The sequence below is a fragment of the Chiloscyllium punctatum genome, chromosome 13 (genome assembly GCF_047496795.1).
Source record: "Chiloscyllium punctatum isolate Juve2018m chromosome 13, sChiPun1.3, whole genome shotgun sequence".
NCBI classification, from domain to species: Eukaryota; Metazoa; Chordata; class Chondrichthyes; order Orectolobiformes; family Hemiscylliidae; genus Chiloscyllium; species Chiloscyllium punctatum.
In genome coordinates this window covers 32,287,093-32,312,084 of record NC_092751.1, presented here as the reverse complement: position 1 = coordinate 32,312,084, position 24,992 = coordinate 32,287,093, and the positions used below count along the sequence as shown (strand labels likewise).

Genomic DNA, 24,992 nt, shown 5'->3' with positions numbered 1-24,992 from the left:
AGTCAATTTTGGGGAAGTTAAAGTCCCCCAGAATGACCACCATGTTACTTTCACTCCTATCCAGAATAATTTTGCTAATCCTCTGTTCCAACTCCCTGGAACTCTGTGGAGGCCTATAAAAAAAACTCCAAGGAGTGTGACCTCTCCTCTTCTGTTTCTAACCTCAGCCCACACTACCTCAGGAGACTAGTCCTCATCAAATGTTCTCTCAGCCACCGTTATAATCTCCTCGACTAATGTGACATGCATGGACCCATTGCAGAGCTTCAAACTCCATGAGGCAGCCATACTCTGTGACAGACAGACTCAGTCTGGAACCTCCTCTGTCCTTAAGACTTTATGAACTGCCTGTGCTCCTCCATTTCCCCTTTGCACGTTCCCTTTCCAACCCAGCCCACCTGCATCACTCCACGAATGGTGCTGTCAAGGGCAGAAGTCTGTGGAATACCCTCCCTAACCTTCTCTATCCTCCTTTAAGATGTATTTTAAAATCATTCTCTTTAATCAACGTTTTGATCATCCATGAAGCACCTTAGGAGATTTGCCATTGTAAAAGATTCCATACAATGCAAGTAGTTGTTGTTATTGCTGTACAGTAGGAGAAACAGGAATGATGCATTCAAAATTCCAACAAGAAAGTCACTGATAGGTGTAGTGTGCAGGCCACCAAATAATAACATCACATTGGGATGGGCAATAAACAAAGAAATAACTATTGCCTGTAAAATGGTATGGCTATTATCATGGGTGATGTTAATCTACATGTAGGTTGATCAAACCAGCTCATTCAGGGTAGCCTTGAGTTTATTAAGTTTATTCATGATAGTTTTCTTGAACAGTATGAAATGGAACTGACAAGGGAGCAATCTATCCAGCATCTGGCCCTGTGCAATGAGACGCGAATAATTAATGACCTCAGAGTTAGGGATCCTCTTGAAAGAAGTGATCACTGTATGGTTGAATTTAGAATACATATGGAGAGTGTGAAGATAAAATCTCATACCTGGGTCCTGTGCTTCAAAACAGGGAACTACAATAGAATGAGGGAGAACCTGGATAAAGTAGACTGGAAACAAAGATTTTATGGTGGGACAGTTGATGAGCAGTGGAAGATTTTCAAAGGCACTTTACAAAGTGCTCAACAATGGCATATTCCAGTGAAAAGGAAGGACTGTAAGAAAAGGCATACTCTGTAATCGGTCTCTACGGAAAGCAATCAAATTGAAAGAGAAGGCATGCAAAGTGGCCAAAAACAGCCTGAAACTAGAACTGGGAAAACTTTAAAGGTCAACAGAAAGCCACAGAAGAGCGATAAAGAAACGTAAGATAGAACATGAGAAAAATAAACGAGCACAGACCATAAAGACAGATAGCAAAATTTTATATTGAATGAGAAAAGAGTGGCTAAAGTAAATGTTGGTCCTTTGGAAAATGAGAAGGAACATTTCATTATGGGATATCACAGTGGAGGAAACTAATATCTTGCCAATAATTATCAAAGAGACAAAGATAGGTGAGGATTTGGAAACTGTCATTATTACGGAACAGCTAGTGTTGGACTGTTGGAGGTAATTGAGCTAATGACAGAAAAGTCTCTGATCTTGATGGAATGCATCCCAGGGTACTAAAGGAGGTGCCAGGAGAAATAGCAAATGCACTGGCAGTAATTTTCCAAAATTCACTGGACCATGTGGCAGTCCCAGCAGATTGGAAAGCAGCAAAAGTGATGCCAAATTTTTAAAAATGAGGTGGACAAAAGGTGGGGAATTATACACAAGTTATCTTATTCTCTGTAGTGGGAAAGATGCTTGGGTCTATTATCAAAGAAGAAATAGCAGGGAATCTTAATTGAAATTGTCCCATTGGACAGACAGAGCATGGGTTCATGCAGGGCAGGTCTTGCTTCACACATCTTTTGGAATTCTATGAAGACATTTCGAGCAAGGTGGACAACGGGGACCCAGTGGATGCGGTGTACCCGGATTTCTAAAAGGCCTTCAACAAGGTGCTGTGCAAGAGGCTGTGCCATAATATAAAGGTGCATGGTGTTAGGAGTAGAGTATTAGCATGGATAGAAGATTGGTTGACTAACAGGAAGCAAACAATGGGGATAAATCAGTACTATTCTGGCTGGCAATCAGTGACTAATAGTGTGCCTCAGGGATCAGTGTTGGGACTGCAATTATTTAGAATTGATACAGATGATTTGGAGTTGGCGACCACATGTAGGGTGTCAAAGTTTGCATCTGACACTAAGATGAGTAGCAGAACAAAGTGTGCGGAGGACTGTGAAACTTTGCAGAGGAACAGAGATACATTGGGTGAGTGGGCAATGGGCTGGCATTTGGAATAGAATGTTCATAAATGTAAAGTCCTACTGTTTGGTTGGAGTAACATTAAAAACAGATTATTACTTGAATTTTTAAAAAGTTGCATCATTTGCTATGCAGGGGCACCTGAGTATCCTTGTGCATGAAGGTTGGTCACCAGGTACAACAATCAACTCAGAAAGCAAATGGAATTTTGTCCTTCATTGCTGAAGGGATTGTGTTTAAAAGCAGAGGTTATGTTCCAGCTGTATTGGGTGCTGCTGAGGCCACACCTGGAGTATTGCATGCAGTTTCTGTCTCCTTACTTATTCAAGGATGTACCGGCACTAGAGGGGGTGCCAATGAGGTTAACTAGGTTGATTCCGGAATTGAGGGGTTGGCTTAACAGAGACTGAGTAGATTGGGATTGTATTCATTGGAAATCAGAAGAATGGGAAACATATAAAATAATGAATGGAATGGATAAAACAGAAGTAGAGAGAATGTTTCCACTGGCAGATGAAGCCAGGACAAGAGAGCATCACCTCAAGATTAGAGGCAGCAAATTAAGGACTGAATTGAGAAGGAATGTCTTGACCTCGATGGAGTGCATTGCCCAGGGAAGTAGTTGATGCAAGTTCCGTAAACGTTTTTTAAAGCTAAGGTAACTTCTCTTTTAAAGAAATAACTAATTAGTTAAGGCATATAGTGAGAACGTTGGTAAATGGTTCTGCGTCCACTAAATGATCAGCCATGATCTTAATGAATGCCAGAGCAAGCTCAAAGGGCAGGACGGTCTTCTCCTGTTCCTAGTTCTTTTGTTGTTATATTTTGCATTCCTCCCGCACTCTTGACTTTCAGGTGCTGGTGTTGGATTAGGATAGACAAAATTAAAATTCACAGGACAACAGGTTTGTTTGGAAGCACTCGCTTTGCAGCTTCTTCATCAGATGGTTGTGTGATTTTTAACTTTGTGTCTCACTCTTGTAACTGATAAACAGCAACAAAAGCCACGAAGCAGTGCGCATGCTCCAGGCAACAATGGGCCCCTGGTGGTTGATGTCAGCGGAAGACCAATAGAAAGGCAGGGGCAGAGCTGGAGGACCTGGCGGGGCATTTGGTCCTCCGACCAATCAGAGTAAATGAGGGATGGGACTAGACTATACCACGTGATCATCCTCACAGTGGGCGCGGATGTGCGGGACGTGTGGATGGAGAGCTGTTGGTAAGGAAAGAAATAAACAGCAGGAAGTGGGAGGGAAATGGTGTTGGTATGGGCTGAGAGGTTTTACAAACATTTGGTGCACATCGGAAGATAAAAATTTGAAACTTACAGTCCTGTTTTTGCAGTAAACTGGAAAATAACCTCATTGTGTGATCACCGCCATCTTTATTCAGGGCAAAGATTCACTGGACACGTGAGCGGCCGTCAGCTTTGTCAGGGGCAAAGTTCAGAGGTATGTATGTGCAGCCCTCCCTGGTCGAGAGTAATAGGGCAGGATTTACACAGAGCACATTCAAACCCAGAGAAATGGATGTTTTGTTTTCTTGGATTTGTTTCTTCATCCATTCAAATGATTTGGATGTGAATAGAGCCGGTACGGTTCGTAAGTTTGCAGATGACACCAAAATTGCAGGTATTGTGGACAGAGATAAAAGTTGTCTCAGGATACAATAGGATATTGATCAGATGGGCCAATGGGCTGCGGAGTGGCAGATAGGGTTTAATTTAGATAAATGTGAGGTGCTGCATTTTAGAAAAGCAAATCAGAGCAGGACTCACACTGAATTGTAAGGTCTTGGAGAGTCTTGCTGAACAAAGAGACCTTGGAATGCAGGTTCATAGCTCCTTGAAAGTAGAGTCACAGGTAGATAGGAAGTGAAGAAATTGTTTGGGATTCTTCCCTTCGTTGGTGAGAGCATTGAGTAAAGGAGCTGTACAGGACATTGGTTAGGCCACTTTTGGAATATTATGTGGAATTCTGGTCTCCCTCTTATCAGAAAGAGGCACTGAAACATGGAAGGTTTGAGAATTGATTTTTTTTTTAAGGATATTGCCAGGGTTGGAGGATTTGAGTTGCAGGGAGAGGCATAATAGGCTGGAGCCATTTTCCCTGGAGTGTCATAGGCTGAGGTGTGATGTTGAAGAGGTTTATAAAATCGTGAGGGGCATGGATCGCATAAATAGACAAGGTGTTTACCCTGGGGTGGTGGAGCCCAGAACTAGAGGATATAGGTTTAGGGTGAGAGGGGAAAATTCAAAAGGAGCCGAAAGGGCAACCAAAATTGTACCATTTAAAAGGCATTTGAATAGGAAGGGTTCAGAGGGATGTCGGTCACGTGCTGGCAAATGGGAATAGTTTAGGTTAGAATATCTGGTTTGCATAGATGGGTTGGACTGAAGAGTCTGTTTTTGTGCTCGACATCTCTGACTGTGGGATCATAAAAGTGAACACTGCTCTGATTCACCTCTGGGCTCCTTGATGTCCACTTGTTCGTTATCTAGCTTCCTCAGTCTCACATGAGTGTATTTTTGCCATGTTTAGTATTTTACTACTACGTTCACAGACCTTTTTGTAAATGCATTGTCCACTGCTGCCTGACTCCTGACCGTATGCTGCTCCATTATCAGGTTATTTTTTCCACAATATCTTTGACAGTCAAGAATTCTTGTTTTCCAATAGTGAGTGGATTTTTCTTCCATTTCTGACAGTCAAATTCTGCACCATTTTCATTCCCTATAATTCATATTGCACTCCCTGAAACATCATGTGTATTTCTCCTTCCACAGATATCAGTGATCATTGCCAAAGCCCTGTTGCCTGTGGAGAGGGTGATGTTTGACTTCCTTGTACAGCTGCAGTTTGAATGGTGAAGGTGCTCCACAATGTGGTTGGGTAAGAGACATTACAGATTATTCACTCAGTGATAGTGAAAAGTAGAAGATATCTGTACAACTCAACATGTTTTTAATTTCACAAAAATATTGAGAACTTTTGACATAAGGCCACAGCTGGAGAATATTATGTCCAGTGACCAAAACCATTGCCAAATAAGCAATTTTTCAGGAATGCCTTAAAGGAAGAAAGCAGAGCTTAGAGGGTGGGAATTCCAGACCATGTTGCCTTGGAATCTATAGAAACAGTCACACAGCTGAACTCAAAAATAAACACATCATTGGGAGTCTAAACTGAAATGAGTTATTGAGATATGAAAGGGTGTGTGGTGCAGGAAGATAGGAATGATTACAGCCAGGAATTAAGTCAAGGGTGTGAAAGTAAATTGTTGTTGCTTATAAATGGGAGCCTTTTGATGAATCAGCAAGTTCTGGTACAAGTGAGCACTTGGGCGGTAGAGTTTTCAATATTCTGGAGATTATAGGGAGGGTGATTGTGGGATGCTGGCCAGGAGTGGGTTTAGATAATGAAATCTAGAGTTAACAAAATAAATGAATGAGAGTTTCAGTAAATGAGCTGAGACTGTGGTGAGGTCTGGTGATATCACTGAAGTCGAAATAGTGGTCTTGGAGTGGGACTGGGCTATCACCCTCACCTCACCTCTGGAATTCAGCTGTTTGTCAGTTTGTGAATCCAGTCTGTAACAAGATCAGGAGCTGAGTGGCTCTGGCAGAACCCAAACTGGGTTTCACAGAAGGTTATTGCTGAGCAGCTGTGAGACAGCACTGTTGATGACACCTTCCATCACTTCACTGCTGAGTGAATGTCGACTGATGGAGGGAAATTGGCTGGGTTGGCTCTGTCCTGCTTTTTTATGTTGAACATCCTTGAGAAATGTTCCACAATGTCAGTAGGTGCCAGTGCTGGACTTGTCTTGGTGGGCAGCAATTTTTGGAGCACAGCCATCAGTATTATTGCCACAATTTTGGTAGGGCTGACAGCCTTTACACTACTTCTCCATTTCTTGATCTGATTTGAAATAGGTTTTCAACCAAGTTGATTCACATCTCTGATGTCAGGGACCAATGTAGAAAGCTCATCCACTTGGCACTGCTGGCTGAAGATTGCTGCAAATGCTGTTGTCTTGTCTGTTGCATGGATGTGTGAGGCTCCTCCATTAGTAAGGGTGGGGATATCTGTGATGCTTCCTGCAGTGAGTTGTTTCATTGTCCATCACCATTCCTGACCAGGTGTGGCAGAACTGCAGAGCTCAGATCTGATCCATTAGTTGTTGGATCACATAGTTCTATTTGGTGTTGCTTGCGCTGTTTGGCATGCAGGTTGGGTAGCTTCACCAGGTTGGCACCACATTTTTAGGTATGCCTGGTATTGCTCCTGGCATGCCCTGCGGAACTCTCTATTGAACTAGGGTTGATCCCCTGGCTTGATGTTAATGGTTGAGTGGGGAATATACCAGGTTATGAGATTTCAGATTGGGCTGGAGTACAGTTCTGCTGCTATTTTGGCCCACAGTGAGACAGAAGGATCAAGAGGGCTGATTGTGTTGTATTTTCCAGTGCATTGGTAGATGTAATGTGGTCCATCCAGTTTCATTCCTTTGTTGAGACTGTGCAGTGATTAATACAATGAGTGGTTTGATAGGCCACTGTCAGGAATGCAACTTTTGAAAAAGGGTTTTGTGATTTACATATGAAAGAAGTAAAACTATCATGGTATTCGAACAGATGAAAGACTCAACAGACAATCAAGGTATTTTTCAATGGATAATTTCAGTTACATCACACTAAATTTTTGCTATAAATTCTGTGCCTTAGAATTGTGCCCTCCACAATCACCTGATGAAGGAGCGGTGCTCGGAAAGCTAGTGTGCTTCCAATTAAACCTGTTGGACTATAACCTGGTGTTGTGTGATTATTAACTGAGAATATTACAGCACTACTAACAGGGCTGCATGTAAACAGGCTCAGTCCAGTTAATCAATACATTCGGAAGGATTTCCTCCAAGTTTGATGATGCAATATTCGTCAAAACCGTCAACTTCAACCTGCAATGTTGTTATTAACAAAAACTTCAGGCTGACACAAAGCTCCCCACCCCACTGCAATGTGGCAACTGGGCGTGGCCCAGGAATTGGAACTGGGACATTTGTGGACTGTGATCTCAAAGGAAGGGAGCAAACACAATTCTGACAGATTAGTCCTCAAAGATGAGTAGCAAGTTTGAGACAAGGCCGGTGGTATGCCGCCTTGCAATTAGCTTAATCGCATTTCTTATTTACAGTCGTGTTTTGCAAAGTATAAAGAACTATATGTTTGTTTTCCATGGTTGGGGAGTTTTATCCGAGTTGATCACAGTTGCTGCCTCTCGTTCCCCAAGTCAAATCATAGGAACTATAACAAAACAATAAACTGCAGGTGCTGCACATGTGAACACCAGAAACAAAGTGCTGGAGAAACTCAGCAGTTCTGAGGGCATCGGTGAAGAGAAAAATAATGTTACATTTCAATTTCAGTGACTCTTTGTCTGAACGGACAAATGGTCATGAGACTTGGAGCTTCCAATGTTTTATTCCCCTCAGAGATGCTGCTGGACCTGCAGTTCTCCAGCACTGTGCTTTCTATAGTGAACTTTATTTACAAAACCGATCGGAAAAATACTAATCTCCAAAAGTGAAAGGTTCATTGCAAACATGAGCATAGTTTCCACACTTGAGTTGCACAAGCACGTCTCGGTTTAAAAACAAGATTTAACTCTCAATAATATTCCATCTCAAAATTAGCCAAGTTACACCAGTAATAAAGCTCCTCCACCCAATGAGGCACTTCAGCACAATATCCTGCAGTGTTACACACAGCCACCTTTACCAAAGAATGATTACATGTCACAAAATTGAAGGCCAAGAGCATGTCTCTTTCAAGGAGCTGAAGTCAAACTCAATTTTTGGAAGGATTTTTATTAAACCTGATTGAACATTTAAATCTCAGAGCATAATCTTTGCTCTTTTAAACAAAGTGTGGAAAACATCCCACATTTTGCTCAAGGTTCAGTTCAGTCTGAGACATAGAGCCAAAGGTCAAGCAAACATCACACTTTCCATTCACTTCTACAAAGGGCTGACATCACATTTCTTCAGGATTTAATGAATTTTATAAATTTTTTGTAAAATCATTTGTCACGTTAAAGAACTGGACAATAAATGCCATTGTATACAATAAGAGTGAAGCCTGTGACAGCAGATTTATCTTTGGAGGGCAGTGTATGCGCTTTCTAAATTCTGGGAGCACTTTGGGAGACTGCTCCCAGATGGTGATAGTGAGCATATCTGGAATGCACTGTTTAGATTTGGGAATCCTTGGGAGAGAATCTGTGGTTTCACTAATACTTGGCTTGCGTTGTTGGTGTACAGTAAGCAATTCATAAAGTTACTTATGTATTGTTGTTGACTACCTGAATGGTATTAAAATCTGCCAGGTTGCCTTCAATAGTGTAAATGCATCTATTGTAAATGTTTGGAATATTCCAGAACTGCCCAGTGCTTGGCAAATTCAGGGGGGACAAAAAAAATCACATTGAGTAATTTGAAATTAAGAATCCAAGAGGATGTAACCACTGAAGTATTCAATTCAAATAGTTAAATGGAGTGCTCACATTTAAAATACCTGTTATCCATAGGAATGGATGGACTGACAGAATTGGGACCAAATTCCTGGCTGGGGAGTGTGAAATGTGCTTTGATAAAGTCACCTGCATTTACCAACAATAATTTGGCAAGCTCGGAAATTTAAAAAACAACACGAGCTTCATTGCTGCTCCAGTCAGGTCACAAGTTCTGTGAAAAAAAATAACAATGTTCAGGTTTATTGCATACACTCTGAAACACGTGTATCTTCTACAGATCCTGCAAGTTTCCCCAATGAGCACAGTCCATCCAAATGATATTCCTAACTTTGGCCAACTCATCTCTTTCCGAGCCTCTATAACCTAAAGACTGACCAGAAGCAATTACTCCAGATATGTGGGAACAATACCGACTAGGATTTTTTTCCTTCAGAATTGACTTCCATATATTCAAAGTCCAGAAAAAATAAAAAGCTTGTTACCTTTTATAGAGGAATGATTCAGTGGGAGTAAAACGCTAACCTTTTGCTTAATAATCAAGCTACCTAAATTTTAAAAATGAACACTTCTTAATAGTTCGCAAGATCCTAATGAAATATTTTATGTGAAACAAATCACATGATACATAGTTATTCAGATAACCAAACAAGTTTGTTCATTGAAGAACCCAGAGGGAAAGGTCATGAAACAATGTGAGTTTGATATACCTCAATCATCATTTCACGTGCATTCTCTGAATAAATTCTCCTTTTCCTCCTTGAAGTATTCAACTTCTTGAATAATTGAGAGAATGAAGTCACAGTTGTACAACACAAAATCAGACCCTTCAGTCCAACTTGCCAATGCTGACCAGATATCCAAAATTAATCTAGTCCCATTTGCCAGCATTTGTTCCATATCCATCTTAAACCCTTTCTACTGATTCAGTTTATTTTACTTTATCAGCATTTGAAATACTGACATTTTTTTCTCTCCCAACATTGGTTAAAGAAATTATAAGTTTATTCATCCAAGTTAATTTGGTAATCTTTCACAAAGAAAAAAGTGAGAACAACATTTCGCTCAGTGCAAAACAAAATACTGCAGCTGTGCGATATCTGGGAACACTCTAAAGGTGAGGCACTGATACTGCACAAGTTTGTCAGCATGGTTTCAATTACTGACAATAATTTAGTCATGTCTTAGACTTCCCATAGTTAAGGTAAATGTGAGATATCTGAATTTCATGAATTGGTTCCTATTGCACTTTGATGAACAAAAATTATTCTTGGTTTAAACTTCTCAAAAGAGAAAGTGACGACCAAAGAAGCTGGATATCAGAGTTGAAAAGTGTCATGCTGGAAAAGCACAGCAAGTCAGGCAGCATGCGAGAAGCAGGAGAGTTGATGTTTCAGGCATAAGTCCTTCATCAGGAATCACAGGCTTCAGAAAAATAACTGGCATAGACTTATGCCAATACATATGTAGAAGGGTCAGATTAGAGACTAATTTCAGATTTGGTACCATTCAGTGCAACATTTCAGTATGATATTTACATATGTACCTAAAAGAGAAGTTGTCAAAAATTACAAGCTCTAGGATGATTATAGGATTAAACCTGGAAATAAAGCTGGTGACCCAGAATGGCAAAGTGAAGTCCCATCAGTATCGCCTTGGGCAGTGTCAAGTAAGAATTTGAGAGCAGAGTTGCCACTTTGGTGTAACCTGTAGTCTGCCCAAATTGCAGCAAAAATCTGTTCAATTTTATCTGCAAACTATTGAATGCAAAATCCTCCTTGCACAATAATGAGGCAGCATTTTGGGATGTCATTTTTAAAATATATTATTTTCAAAGTTACTCACAATTAAGAGTGATCACTTGGTGCTGTCTGCATAACACAGTACGAAAAGGAATTAATAGAAAAAACATTATAACCCAAATTCAGAGTCACTAATTCATTGATATTGCATGGGTCCAGCATTTATAAGTAATCAATTTTTAAAAATAAATACAGATACATTTACTAACTATATTGGAGTACAGTCAAGTTTCTTACTGAACAGTGACAGGATTGGACAGAGTCCACATGGATTTAAGAGAGGCGAATCATACTTAGCAAATCTACTGAAAGAATCTACAGAGTCGAATATTAAAGTAAGAAATTGCAGGATATTTAGAAAAGCTTATCATTAAACATGGTAGACTGGGTTTTGTGAAAGAGAAACTATATTTGACAAATTTGCGACAGTTCATTGAGGAGATAACAAGCAGGGTGATAAAGGGCATTCCAGTGATGTTCTGTATTTGGATTTTAAAAATGCAAATGATAAGGTGCTACATAAAAGCTAATTGCACAATTTAGGAGCTCATGGTATTGGCGAAATGTATTAGCATGGACTGAGGATTGGTTAACCTCACTGGCTGTTGCTGAGTCCTCACTTGCAGTGCTGTATACAGTGTTAGCTCCCATATTTAATAAAGGATAAACTAACATCGGAGACCATTCAAAAAAGATTTACTTAGCTGCTCTGAGGACAAAAGGGTTGACCTATTAAGAATAGATAAGCGGGGGTGATCTTATGGAAACAAGATTCTGAGGAGCTTGACAGGGTAGATGTTGTCTAGATCTTCTAGCACCAGTGAAGTCTCAAACCAGGGGACATTACAGAAGGGAAAATTCATTTCAGAAAAAGTAAATAATATTTTTCTCTCAGTGAATGGCTAGAATTTTCTCGCCCAAACAATTGTGAAAGTTAAATGTGGGAGGGGAATAGTTGGGTTACTCTTTGGAGGGTTGTTCTGGCTTGTTGGGCTGAAGGGCCTGTTTCCACATAGTAGGGTATCTGTGATTCTGTCTCAAATTATTTTAAAAGAGGGCAGATAGATTTTTGAAGTATTGAGCAGTTGAGGGCTATGCGGATCAACCATAAAAGAGGTGTTGAGGTCTGGGTTGGCCAAGCCATGATCTGATAGAATGGGGGAACAAGCTGAAGGTGATGAATGCCCTACTCCGGCTCCGTTTCATGTTTTTTTTGTTTCCAAAGAAGAGTGTGATATAATGTGCTAAAGATCTCAGATGTTGTGAAAATGGGGTGTTTTTGTACTGGTTCAGATGGCATTGATTCATCAATCACAGCTATACAGTCATGAGTAGGAAGGCAATTCCCTCCATGAATAAAGGAAATCTACTGCAGAGCTCACACAAAGGGAATTCCTACCCTCAGTGAACTCACCCATCACATTACCCAACATATCAGCAAAAGCAGGCCTCACTGCGCATGCTTCAGCCAACAAAGTGACCCGCGGATGACTGATGTCAGCACCGGACCAATGAAAGGTCGGTGGGCGGAACTGGAGGACCTAGCGGGATGTTGGTCCTCCAACCAATCAAAGTAAATGAAGGGCGGAGCTAAACTAAACCATGTGATCACCCTCGCGCGCGGCGCAGAGTCGCCGTAATGAATGCTCGGCAAGTTTTGGAGAGAAAGGATACGGTAACGACAGAAATAAACAGGGAAACGGGAGAAAAACTGTGTTGCTATGAGCGGAGAGGTTTTACAAACAAATTGTGCACGTCGGAAAACACAAATTTGAACGTCTCAGTCCCGTGTATGCAGTAAATTAGGAATGGCCTCAGCGCGGCTGCAGGCCTGAGTGAGCGCCGCCATCTTTATTCGGGACAACGTGCGGAGCCGCCATCTTTGTAGGGGGCAAGGTGCAGCCAGGCGCATGTGCAGCCTTTCTCCAGTATAGAGTCATTGTGATCATAACAGCCAATACTGCTCTGATTCACCTCTGGGCTCCCTCATAACCACTTTGTCAATATCTAGTTTCCTCAATCTCGAACCATGGGTGTATTTTTGGTCTGTTTACTCCTGTATTATTACTTTTATAGACCCTTTGCAAATGAGTTTTTCACTGAGGCCCAGCCCCTGACCATGTACTGCTCTATTATCAGATTAATTTTTTCTTGAATATTTTTGATAGTCAAGAATTCTTTTTTCCAACAAACAGGTGTATTTTCCTTCCATTTGTGACGATCAAATTCTGCACCATTTTCATTCCCTGTAATCCATTTTGCACTCCCTGAAACATCAACTGTGTTTCTCCTTCCACAGATACCAGTGATTAATGCCAAAGCCCTGTTGCTTGTGGAGAGGGTGATGTTTGACTTTCTTGTACAGCTGCAGTTTGTGTGGTGAAGGTGCTCCCACAATGTGGTTGGGTAAGAGACATTACAGAGTATTCATTACAGCAACAGTGAATATTTGAAGATAATGTCAAAATCAAGAACGGTTTGTAGTTTTATTATCATGCTTATAATTTCTCAAAAATACTATTGAGAACTTTAGACATAAGGCCAGAGATGGAGATATTAGGTCAGGTGACCAAAAGCATTACCAAAAAGCAGGTTTTGAGGGATGTCGCAAAGGTGGAAAGCAGACCTGAGAGGTTTTGGCTGCGAATTTCAGACCAAGCTGCTTCAGGAACTGTAGAAACAGCCACACAGGTGAACTAATGAATTAACAAATGTTTGGGAGTCTTCAAGAAAATGGGTTGTCGAGGTCTCAGTGTGTGTGGTGCAGGGAGCTAGGGATTATCACAGCCAGGAATTAAATCAAGTGTGAGAATTTTAAATTAAGGGACATTGGCCAGGTGCTGGCAGGTGAGAATAGATTGGGTTGGGTTATCTGGTCGGCATGGACGGGTTGGACCGAAGGGTCTGTTTCCTTGCTGTACATGTCTCTGGCTGTATGTTGAGTATAATTAGGAGCCTTTTGATGAATCAACAAGCAGAGATTTAGACTTTCTTGAGATTACAGGGAGGTTGAATGTGGCAAGCTGGCCCTGAGTGTGTTTGGAAAATGAAGTCTGGAGATAACACAAGGTGGATGAAAGTATATGAGCTGAGACAAGGGTGGAATCAGCTGGAAATAGTGGTCTTGGAGTGGGACTGAGTTATCACACTCACCTCGCCTCACCTCTGGGATTCAGTTAGTTGCCAGATTGTGAATCAGGGCGGTAACACAATCGGGAGCTGAGTGGCCCTGGTGGAGCCTAAAATGAGTGTCGCTGATCTGACTGTTGCTGAGCAGCTGCTGCTTGATAGCCCAGTTGATGACATCTTCCATCACTTTACTGCTGATCGAGTGTGGACTGAGAGAGGGAAATTGGCTGGGTTGGATTGCCCTGTGTTTTTGTGTTGAACATTCCTGGGCAATGTTCCACATTGTCGGTAGATGCCAGTGCTGGAGCGGTACTTGGATTGGTGGGTGGCAAGTTCTGGAGCACAAACCGTCAGTATTATTGCCAGAATATTGGCAGGGCCCATAGCCTTTGCACGACTTAACCATTTCTTGATGTTATTCAAACTGAATCGAACAGGCTTAAAACTCACATCTGTGATGTTGGAAACCACTGGGGAAGGCTGAGATGGATCATCACACTTTAAACTTCTGGCTGCAGATTGCTGCAAATGCTGTCATCTTATCTGGTGCATGGATGTGTGAGGCCCCTCCATCAGTAAAGGTGGGGATATCTGTGATGTTTCCTCCAGGTAGTTGTTTAATTGCCCATCACCGTTCACAACTGGGTGTGGCAGAACTGCAGAGCTCCGATCTGTTCCATTGGATGGAGGATCACTTAGCTCTGTTACTTGCTGCTGATGCTGTTTGAAATGCAGATAGTCCTGCTTGGTCGCTTCACCAGGTTGGCACTTCATTTTTAAGTCTGCCTGGTGCTGCTCATGGCATGCCCTCCTTTCCTGTCCATTGTGATGGGTGAGTGCGGGATGTACAAACCCATGAGATTACAGATTGTGCGAGAGTACAGTTCTGCTGCTGTTGATGTCCCACAGTGCCTCAGAGATACCCAGTTTGAGATCCTACATCTCTTCGAAGTCTATCCCATTTAGAACGGTGATAGTGTCACTCAACGCGATGGAGGTTTTTCTCAACCTTAAGCTAAGACTTTGTCTCCAAAAGGAATGTGTGATGGTCGCTCGTACCGATACTGTCATGGCCAGATTCGATCTGCAGCTGGTCAATTCATAACAATGAGATCAAGTATGTTTTTCCCTCTTTTTGGTTCCCTCACCACCAGCTGCACACTCAGTTGAGCAGCTATACCCTTTAGGACCTGGCAAGCTCAGTCACAATTGACACCATTTTATTGCCTCAGTGCTTCCTCCAAATGTTATTCAACGTGAAGGAGAAGTGATCCATCAGCCAAGGGAGGACGGGACGTGGTAATCAGCAGGAGCCATGAGACTTCCTGGACTCCAGAGCCAATGCTGTGTACTCCCAGGGCAAATCCTCCCTGTCTGTGCCACCACCTCTGCCTGGTCTGTCCTGCCAGTTGGACAGGACATATCCAGAGATTTCAGGAGAAAGTGAAGACTGCAGATGCTGGAGATCAGAGTCAAGAGTTTGGTGCTGGAAAAGCACAGCAGGTCAGGCTGATGACGGGCTTAGGCTAGAAACGTCGATTCTCCTGCTCGGATGCTACCTGACTGTTGTGCTTTTCCAGCACCACACTCTCGATATCTAGGGATGGTCTTGGTGGTGTCTGGTCATTGTTTGTAAGGGATGATTCCATGAGTATGACTATGTCAGACTGTTCCTTGACTCGTCTGTGAGACAGCTCTCCACATTTTGGCACCAAAAACCATATGTTCGTGAGGAGGACGTTGCACTATCGAGAGAGCTGATTCTGTGGTTGTAATTTCTGGTGCCGTGTTAGTTGCCAACTGGTCCATCCAGTTTCATTCCTGTGTTGAGACTTTGCAGTGATTAATACAGTGAGTAACTGGCTGGGCCGCTGTCAGGTTGGCAGGATTTTATTCGCCATTGACAATGGTTTCATGGAGATCAGCAGATTCCTAATACGTTGTTTTTTTTCTTGAATTCAGATTCCACCATCTGCCAAGATGGGATTCGAACCAGGACTTCAGCCATTTGTTTTAAAATTCTAGGTAAAAGCTAAATACATCAGGTTTGTTCGTTCATTTTAAATATCACTAACCCTGGTTTTGTTTCTTTGTAAAACACTGCCCATCATCCTGTCTCCTCCATCCTCCCCTCCAACAACGAGTGAGGAGCACATGGAGTTTCTCTGTCACTAAGACTGAGATAATCCGATCTGCTGTTTCTCTCCCTCCCACTAGCCCACTGAGCCAAACTGACTCACGTGGTGTTCCTGGTTTTGTCCTAAACCTACATCTTTCTCCAGTGTCTTTTCAAGCCTTATCAGAGCTCACTTTGACCCTTTACCCTAATCTCGCTAAACTCACTTTCCAACTCTCTTTCCTCCGCTGCCGCCTCATCACTCACCCCCCCTCCCCCCCCCCCACCTCCCAAACACACACACACACACCAATTCATGGATATTGTTCCTTGTTCTGTCTGTTGGTCTTTTATTGGTTATGTCCTTCTCTCCCATTTTGTGAAAAACTGATATTTGACCTCACCGTTGTTGGAAAACCCTGCTCCATCTCCATTCTCCTTTTCCTTTCTGAATTCCTTGCATTTGGTGTCCCTCAACGATCTATCCTTGGTCTCTCCTGTATCTCACGTACATAGTGCCATGAGGTGATATCATCCAAACACACTGTGTTAGGTTTGACATGTACACTGACGATGCCCAGCTCTCCCTCCCCATCATCCCTCTCCATTACTCTACTGTTACTCAGTTATCAAACTGCTTATCACATTCCCACTACTCGATTAGCTGTAATTTCAGCCAATGACACATTGTCATGGTTAAACCCATTGCCTTACCTTTACCTTTCTGCTGAGCCCCTCCCTCCCACTGGGAACTCTCTGAAGCATAACGACACTCTTCACAACATTGCTGTTATATCTGACCCCAAGGTGACCTTCTGATCAGACATCCACACAATCACAAAACCAGGAATTCCAATCTCTTAAACGTTGCTTTTCTCCACCTCACCCCAGCTCTATTGTTACTGAAACCCCTTACCCACGTCTGTGTTGCCTTAAACTTGAATCCAAAACAGAATCCTTGATTCCGTGACTCAGAATCTGGTTTCAGACTCCCCTCTCAGTATTTACCTTCAGACACATCCTCTCAGTATTTATCCTGTCAAACCCCTTAAGAATCCCATCTGTCTCAATGAGATCACCTCTCTTTCTCCAAAATCCAGTGAGTAGAGTTCCAAACTTTTCAGCCTTTATCTAAAAGATAATCCTTCCAAACCAGGGATCATCTCATTGAATCTTCCCTGAAATGCCTCCAATAAAGTGACACATTTCCTTCTCTAAAGGGACCAAAACTGCTCTCATTCCTGCAGATATGGTGGTCTCACCAGCACTTCCACACGTTACTGTCAGGTATATACTCCAAACTCTAATACTGAAAACTTTTGAAAGAAAACATTCGATTCCCCTTCCTGATTCCCTGTTGTAACTGTGGTAGCTTTCTGTGTTTCCTGAACAATTACCCCTGGTCCCTTTGTGGTACAGCTTTCTACAGTTTCCACCATTTAAATAGTACTTTGTTCTTTTATTATCTCCTCCAAAATCAGCAATTTCCCATTTTTCCCAAGTTACACCCCATCTGGCAACTTGTTGCCCCCTTATCCTGTGCATCTCTCTCTTTTCATAATCCTCTTAGACCTTTACAGTTATGCCTTTTCTAGGAGATATACCCCCCCCCCCTTCCCATTCTTCCAAACATTTACTGGGAGCACTGGGCAGTGGGAAGCAGACAGAGTTGCTAACTTTTTAGGGATACGCTTTGGAGTGATTGAGAGGATCTTCCTACCCATTGGTCGGGATGGAGACAACTTGCCCATCGTCAGCACAGAGTGAAAGAAAAGGAAAGAATTCTTGTGCCCCATATCTCACTGACGCTTGGATCATTTTCTCCAATGTGTCAAAGAACTGCTGTGTTCAGTCACATGAGATCTCAAGTTTGAATCTCCTAGAAACCCACAGATTTCCCCCTGAGTTGACTGCTGATGTCCTCAAGGGTAATATGTACAGTAATCCTGGGCCACGAGGAGGGGATGGTGTGAGTTTCTAACTTGAACTGATAGTGACAGATTTTATAAACTTATATTACAGGATATTACAGGTGGACATTCAGATGGTAATCTCAGTAAATATTCTGCTAAACTCTAATTGAATTACTCAGTATATCAGGATGTGGATATTCGCATTGTGTGTGTGAGTATTGTGTTCCAGATCAATCCCATTTGCTGCTTAAAAATTCTCCTTTGAATCATCGCATTCTCTCAAAAGGTCTCCCCAAACCTACAATGTGTCATGTAATCCTTTTATGATGACCTGATGTGTGTAAGGTTTATTACTTGAATGTGTAATTTTTGTATAAGGATGTCTCCGAGAGGGAGCAGAATATTCTTAAAGGGGAGAATAACCATTTTGAGGGGAGGCTGTTGTTTATTGGTATCAATGACATAGGAATAGAAGAGTTCACATTATTGGATCATTGGAATCTCTTGTGGGGTAGAATTGACCTCCATCAGAAGGATGGATTGTACTGACACTAGAAGGGAATAGTTGCTAGTGCTATTCAGGAGGCATTAAACCAGTGAAGGAATGTGGGTAAACCCAGAGAGAGAGTGAGGGAAGAGCTAAGTCTGACACTGGTACAGTTCAGACGTCAAACAGTCGAGGCAGACAAGGGCAAGGCACAGAATGAGCAGTTCCACTGCATTTATTTCAACGCAGGAGGCCCGATAGGTCGGGCAGAGGAGCTCAGGGTATGGTTTTGAACATCGCACTGGGATATTATAGCAATTACAGAGGCACGACTTAATGATGGATAGGACCAGCAGCTTAATGTTCCAGTGTACAGATGCTATAGCAAAGATAGAAAGGGGGCAACAGAGCAGGGGGAGAGGTATTTTTGATAAAGGATAACATCACAGCTGGGCTTCAAGACGGTATTCCTGGGAGGACATCCAGGCAGGTTATACAGGTGGAACTGAGAAATAAGAAAGGGATGATCTCCTTATTGGGATGGTACTATTGACCCCCCACCCCCCACTTCCCCAATAGTCAGCAGGGAGTTGAAAAGCAAATTTACTCAGAGATCACTTATCTGTAAAAACAGTATGGTTGTGTACAAGACTTGATCTTCTTTGTTATTCATTCACAGGATGAGGGTATCACTGACTGGGCCCAAAGGGCAGTAAAGAGTCAACTACATTGCTGTGCGTCTGGAGTCACATGTAGGCCAGACCAGGTAGGGATGGCAGATTCCTTCCCTGAAGGATATTAGCGAATCTTATGAGGTTTTTTTTTAACAATAATCAACAATGGATTCATGGTCTTTAATAGATTCTTAATTCCAAATTTTTATTGAATTCACATTCCACTGTCTGCCATGACGGGATCCAAACCCTGGGCCCCAGAACGTTACCTGGGTGTCTGGATTATCCATCTAGTGATAATCTCACTAGGCCATTTGGCAGGGTGAGTGACTGAGGTATCCGTGGGGCAGCTCATCAGCACCAAAGATCCCATGGTCTCTGCGGAAGATAGAAAGGGCTGGGGAGGGAGATATGTCCCTGGTGGCGGGGTCTGACTGTAGGTAGCGGACATAGCAGAGGTTAATGGAGATTAGTGGGTGGCAGCTGAGGACCGGGGGATTATATTCTTATTGTGGTTGGAGGGTGGGGGGAAGGCAGAGGTACAGAAAGTGGTGGATATGCGTTGGAGTGCATTGTTGATCAAGTGGGAGGGAAATCCGGTCCTTGAAAGAAGAAACCTTTCTGGGATGTCCTGGAGTGGATTTGCTTCTCCTGGGAGCAGATATGGCAGAGGCGGAGGAGTTGGGAGTACAGGGTAATCAGGAGAGCAAAAAGGGGACTTGAAATATCTCTAGGAAATAGTTTAAGGAGAATCCAAAGAGATTCTACAAATACATTAAGGATAAAATAATACCCAGACAGAGAATAGGACCCCTTAATGATCAACAAGGCAATCTATGGAACAACAGGAGGTGGGAGAAATACTATGCTATTCTATTCTAGAGAGTTTGGGGAAATAAATAGTGATAACTTGAAAAGTGTCTATATTACAGAGGAGGAAGTCCTGGATGTCTTAAACAGTAGCAAGGTGGATAAATCCCTGGGACCTGATCAGGTGTATCCCAGAAATTTGTGGAAAGCTAGGAAGGTGATGGCAGTGCCCCTCCCTGAGGTATTTATATCATTGTTTGTGACAGGTGAGGTGCTGGAAGATGGGTGCCATTATTTAAAAAAGGTGGTAAGGAAAGTCCAGGGAACAAGAGAACAGTCAACCTAACGTCAGTGGTAGGTAAGTTGTTGGAAGGGATTCTGAGGAACAGGATTTACATGTATTTGGAAAGACAAGGATTGATTAGGGATAGTTAACATGGCTTTGTGTGTGGGAAATTCTCTCTCTCTAACTTGATTGAGTTTCTTTGAAGATGTGACAAAGATGATTGATGAAGGCAGACTGTGGACGTTGTCTCTATGGACATTGAATGATGTTCCACAAAGTAGACTGGTTAGCAAGGTTAGATAACATGAAATGTTGGGAGAACTAGCCATTTGGATACAAAACTGGTTTGAGGGTAGGAGGCAGAGGGTGGTGATGGAGGGTTGCTTTGCGGACTGGAGGCCTGTGAGCAGCATTGTCCTGCTGGAATGGATATTGGGTCCTTAAATAAATGACTTGGATGTTCATATATGAGATATGGTCAGTGGGTTTACAGGAGACACCAAAATTGGAGGTGTATTGGACAATGAAGAAGGTTAGTTCAGAATGCAACAGTATCTTGACCAGATGGGCCATTGGAGCGAGGAATGGCAGACTGGGCTCAATTTAGACAAATGTAAGCTGTTGGATTTTGGAAAGGCAAATCAGAGCAGGACTTGTACACTTAATGGTAAAGTCCTTGGGAATGTTGCTGAACATAGAGACCATGGAGTGCAGGTTCATTGTTCCTTGAAAGTAGAGTCGCAGGTAGGCAGACTAGTGAAGGTGGTGTTTGGTATGCTTATATTTATTGGTCAATACATTGAGTACAGAAGCTGGGACATCAAATTGTGGTTGGACAGGACATTGATTTAGCCATTTCAGGAATTATGTTTTAAGTTCGAAATTCCCTGTTCTGGAAAGGATGTTGTGAATCTTGAAAGAGTTCAGACAAGATTTACAAAGACTTTGCTAGGGTTGGAGGATGTGGGATCCAGGGAGAGGGTGAATAGGCTAGGGGAAATTTCCCTAGAGAGTATAAGACTGAGAGGTGACTTCATGGAGATTTATAAAATCATAAGGGGCACGGATAAGGTGAACAGCCAGGGTCTTTTCCCCCCCAGTTATGTGGGTTCAAAACAAGATCACATGGACTAAAGTTGAGAGGGCAAGGATTTAAAATGGATCTGAGGGGCAAAGTTTTCAAGCTGTGTGTGGTGTATGTGTGGAATGAGCTGCCAGATGAAGTAGTGGAGGCTGATACAATTACAACATTTGAAAGGCATCCGATTGGGTACATGAATAGGAAGAGTTTCCAATGATACGGACCAATAGCTGGCAAATGGGGCTCCATTTGTTGAGGATTCCTCGTTGTCATGGACAAATTGGACCAAAGGTCTGTTTCTGTGCTGTACATCTCTATGACACTAATAAATGAAAATAAGATGTGTTCCTCTTTTGTGGAGAGCTAGCAGAAGCACAGATAATTGTCCTTGGAGCTGAGAAGGTTAAGCAGTGATTTTGACCAGGTGCAAATTTGTTTCTAGGATCTCTAATCTGCAGAGAGAGGGGAATTGTTAACAAAGTCACAATTTTAATAACTATTTTCAGGTAATTGGCAAATAATGTGAATATGTGAACATTATTTTATTCAGTAAGTTCTGAGTATCTGGAACAGTCTGAATGGCAGCTGGACACAGACTCAGCAGTTATTCATAAACAGATTTGGAATTTTACTTTTTAAGGGAAGATTTGGGGGGCTATGGGCAAATGGGAAGGGAATTGGGACAGATTTGCAGCATCTCCAGAGGGAGAGGGTACATCCCAAATGGGCTGAATAGCCCCAGCCCCTGTGCTCTGTGATACTGCCCCATTGATTGTGAATGTCGAAGCTCATCCCAGGGCAGAGAGAGGGAGGATCCCACCACTCACCTCACAATGGGCCTCGATGATTGATGTCAGCGCAGGCCAATAGGGGGCAGAGGGCAGTACTGGAAGACCAGGTCGTACCAGTTTGTCCTCCAACCAATCGGAGTGAATGAGGGCATCCTCAAGGCTGGAAATAAGAAAGGCACATATCGCAGAGATTTGAGATACTGGAGGACATGAGATAGAGAGCGTTCTGTGGCTGGTGAGGAATTCTAGAAATAAGGAAGAGTTGTGAGGCTGGATGAAGTGACAGTGATCGGGAGAGTTGTGAGGATGGAGGAATTTAGAGTTAGTGAGGATTAGAGTCATACGTTATACAGCAAGGAAACAGGCCCTGTGGTCCAACCAGTCCATGCCAACCATAATTCCAAACTGAACTAATTGTACCTGCCTCTGATTGGTCCACATCCATCCAAATATTTCCTATTTATGTACTTATCTGAATGTCTTTTAAATATTATAATTGTATTCACAGCTACCACTTCCTCTGGAAGTTCATTCCACGTGTGTAAATTTTTTTTAAAAAACCCTAATGTCTTTCCCCTCAAATCTTTCTCATTTCTTCTCAAAATGAATGCACCCGAGTTTTGAATCCCCCTCTCTCCTGGCTATTCACCTTATCTACACTCTTTCTGATTTTATAAACCTCTAATAAGGTCACCCCTCAACCTCGTGCACGCCAGTGAAAAAAATTCCCAGCCTATCCAGCCTCTCCTTAGAACACAATCCCTCTATTCATGGCAACATTCTGGTAAATCTCTTCTGAACCTGCTCCAATTTAATGATATCCTTCCTATAACAGCACCACCTGAACTGGACAGAGTATTCCAGAAGAGGCCTCCCCAACGTGCTGTAAATCCTCAACGCAACGTCCCAACTCCTGGACTCAAAGGTCTGAACAATGAAGGTAAGTGTGCTAAGCACCTTCTTCACCACCCGGTCTACATGTAACACACACTTCAAAGACGTGAAGCCCTCGGTCTCTTTGTTCCCATATCACTACTCAAGGCCCTACTTTTATTGAGTGTAAGTCCTGCCTTCGTTTGTTTTGTCAAGATGTTATATTTTGCATTTATTCCAATCCAAAAAATTTTTGAGTATAAAGGCAGTGGGAGTATAATTAAGAGGGAAATCAGGAGGCAAAAAAGGGACGTGAGATAGCTTTGGCGAATAGGGTTAAGGATAATCCGAAGGGCTTTTGTAAATACATGAGGAACAAAAGGCTAACTAGGGAGAAAATAGAGACCCTCAAAGATCAGCAAGGCAGCCATTGTGTGGAGCTGCAGGCGATGGGCAGTATAGGAAACAAGTATTTTGCATCAGTGTTTACTGTGAAGAAGTACATGGGAGATATAGAATGTGGAGAAATAAATGGTCACATCTTGAAAAATGTCCATATTACAGAGGAGGAGGAGGTGCTCAATGAGTGGCTAAGGAGCTGGTGCAGGGGAAAAGGAATCACGTTTTTTGGATCATTTTGATCTCCTCTGGAGTAGAGTTGACCTTCATAAGAAGGATGGATTGTACCTGAATTGGAAGGTGTCAAATATCTAGGCAGGGAGACTTGCTAGTGATACTCGGGAGGCATTAAACCAGTGAGGGAGTGGGTGTAAACCCAAGAAGATAGTGAAAATAGAGGTATGTCTGAGGCTGGTACAGTTCAGAAGTCAAATAGTCAAGGCAGGCAAGGGCAAGGCACAGAATGAAGTCGGACTGAGCAGTTGCACTGCATTTACTTCAATAGAAAAGGCCTGACGGGGAAGGCAGATGAGCTCAGGGTATGGTTTTGAACATGGCACTGGGATATTATAGCAATTACAGAGGCATCACTCAGGGATGGATAGGCCTGGCAGCTTAATGTTCCAGGGTATAGATACTATAGGGAGAATAGAAAGGGGACAAGAGAGGAGGGGGAGTGGCATTTTTGATTCGGGACAGCATTATGTTTTTGCTGAGGGAAGGTATTCCTGGGAGTATGCCCCGTGAAGTTATTTAGGTGGAACTGGGAAATGAGAATGGGATGATCACCTTATTGGGGTTTTCTGCATGGATTTCGTCCGGGTGCTCTGGTTTCGTCCCATAGTCCAGAGATGTGTAGGTTGGGTGGATTATCCAGTTTGAATTGCCCACAGTGTTCAGGGATGTGTAGGTTGGCTGGCCCTGGGAAATGCAATGTTACAGTGGGAGGTTAGGAGGCTCTCCAGGTCAGTATCAATGTGATGGGCTGAATGACCTGCTTCCACACTGTTGGGAGTCTCTGATAATTCTAATAGTTTTAAAATAGTTACAGAAAATAATATACCAGATCTAAACATTAAGGTTCTGAATTGGACAAAGGCCAATTTTGATGGCACAAGGCAAGAACTTTCATCTAGCCCCTCAAGCCTGCTGTACCATTCAATAAGATCAGGGCTGAGCTTTTCATGGCCTCAGCTCCACATTCCTGCTCTCTCACTATAACCCTTAATTTTTTTCCTGTTCACAAATCTACATTTTGCCTTAAAGGCATTCAAGTTGATAACGTCAACTGCTGCACTCGGCAGGGAATTCCACAGATTCACAACCTTTTAGCTGAAGAAGCTCCTCCTGAACTCAGTCCTAAATCTGCTCCCCCTTATTTTGAGGTTATGCTCTGTAGTTTGACCCGCCCCCAGTGGAAATAGCCTCCCTGCTTCTGTCTTATCTACTCCCTTCATAATTTTATTGTTTCCTATCCAACTTCCCATTCTTCGAAATTACAATGACTATTTTCTCAATCTCTCCACATACACCAACCCTCAACTCCTGACTCAAACTAGTGACCCTCCTCTGTACTCCCTCCAGTGCCAGTACATCCTTCCTGAAGTAAGGAGATCAAACCTGTACACAGTACTCCAGGTGTGGTCTCCCCAGCATCCTGTACAGCTGCAGCATAACCATCCCTCTAGCAAAGAAGGACAATATTCCCTTCACTGTCTTAATTACCTGCTGCACCTGCAAACCAACTTGCTGTGATTCATGCACAAGGACACCCAGCTCCCTCTGTACC

General features: G+C 42.7%; 1 long non-coding RNA gene across 1 annotated transcript; it reads left to right on the top strand.

Annotated features, from left to right (window-relative positions):
* Positions 1-12,228: 12,228 nt before the first annotated feature.
* Positions 12,229-23,082, top strand: LOC140484491 (uncharacterized). The gene is made up of 5 exons (XR_011962191.1): positions 12,229-12,319; positions 12,944-13,050; positions 15,736-15,818; positions 18,969-19,055; positions 22,767-23,082. It is a non-coding gene; the product is annotated as an uncharacterized lncRNA (long non-coding RNA).
* Positions 23,083-24,992: the final 1,910 nt, after the last annotated feature.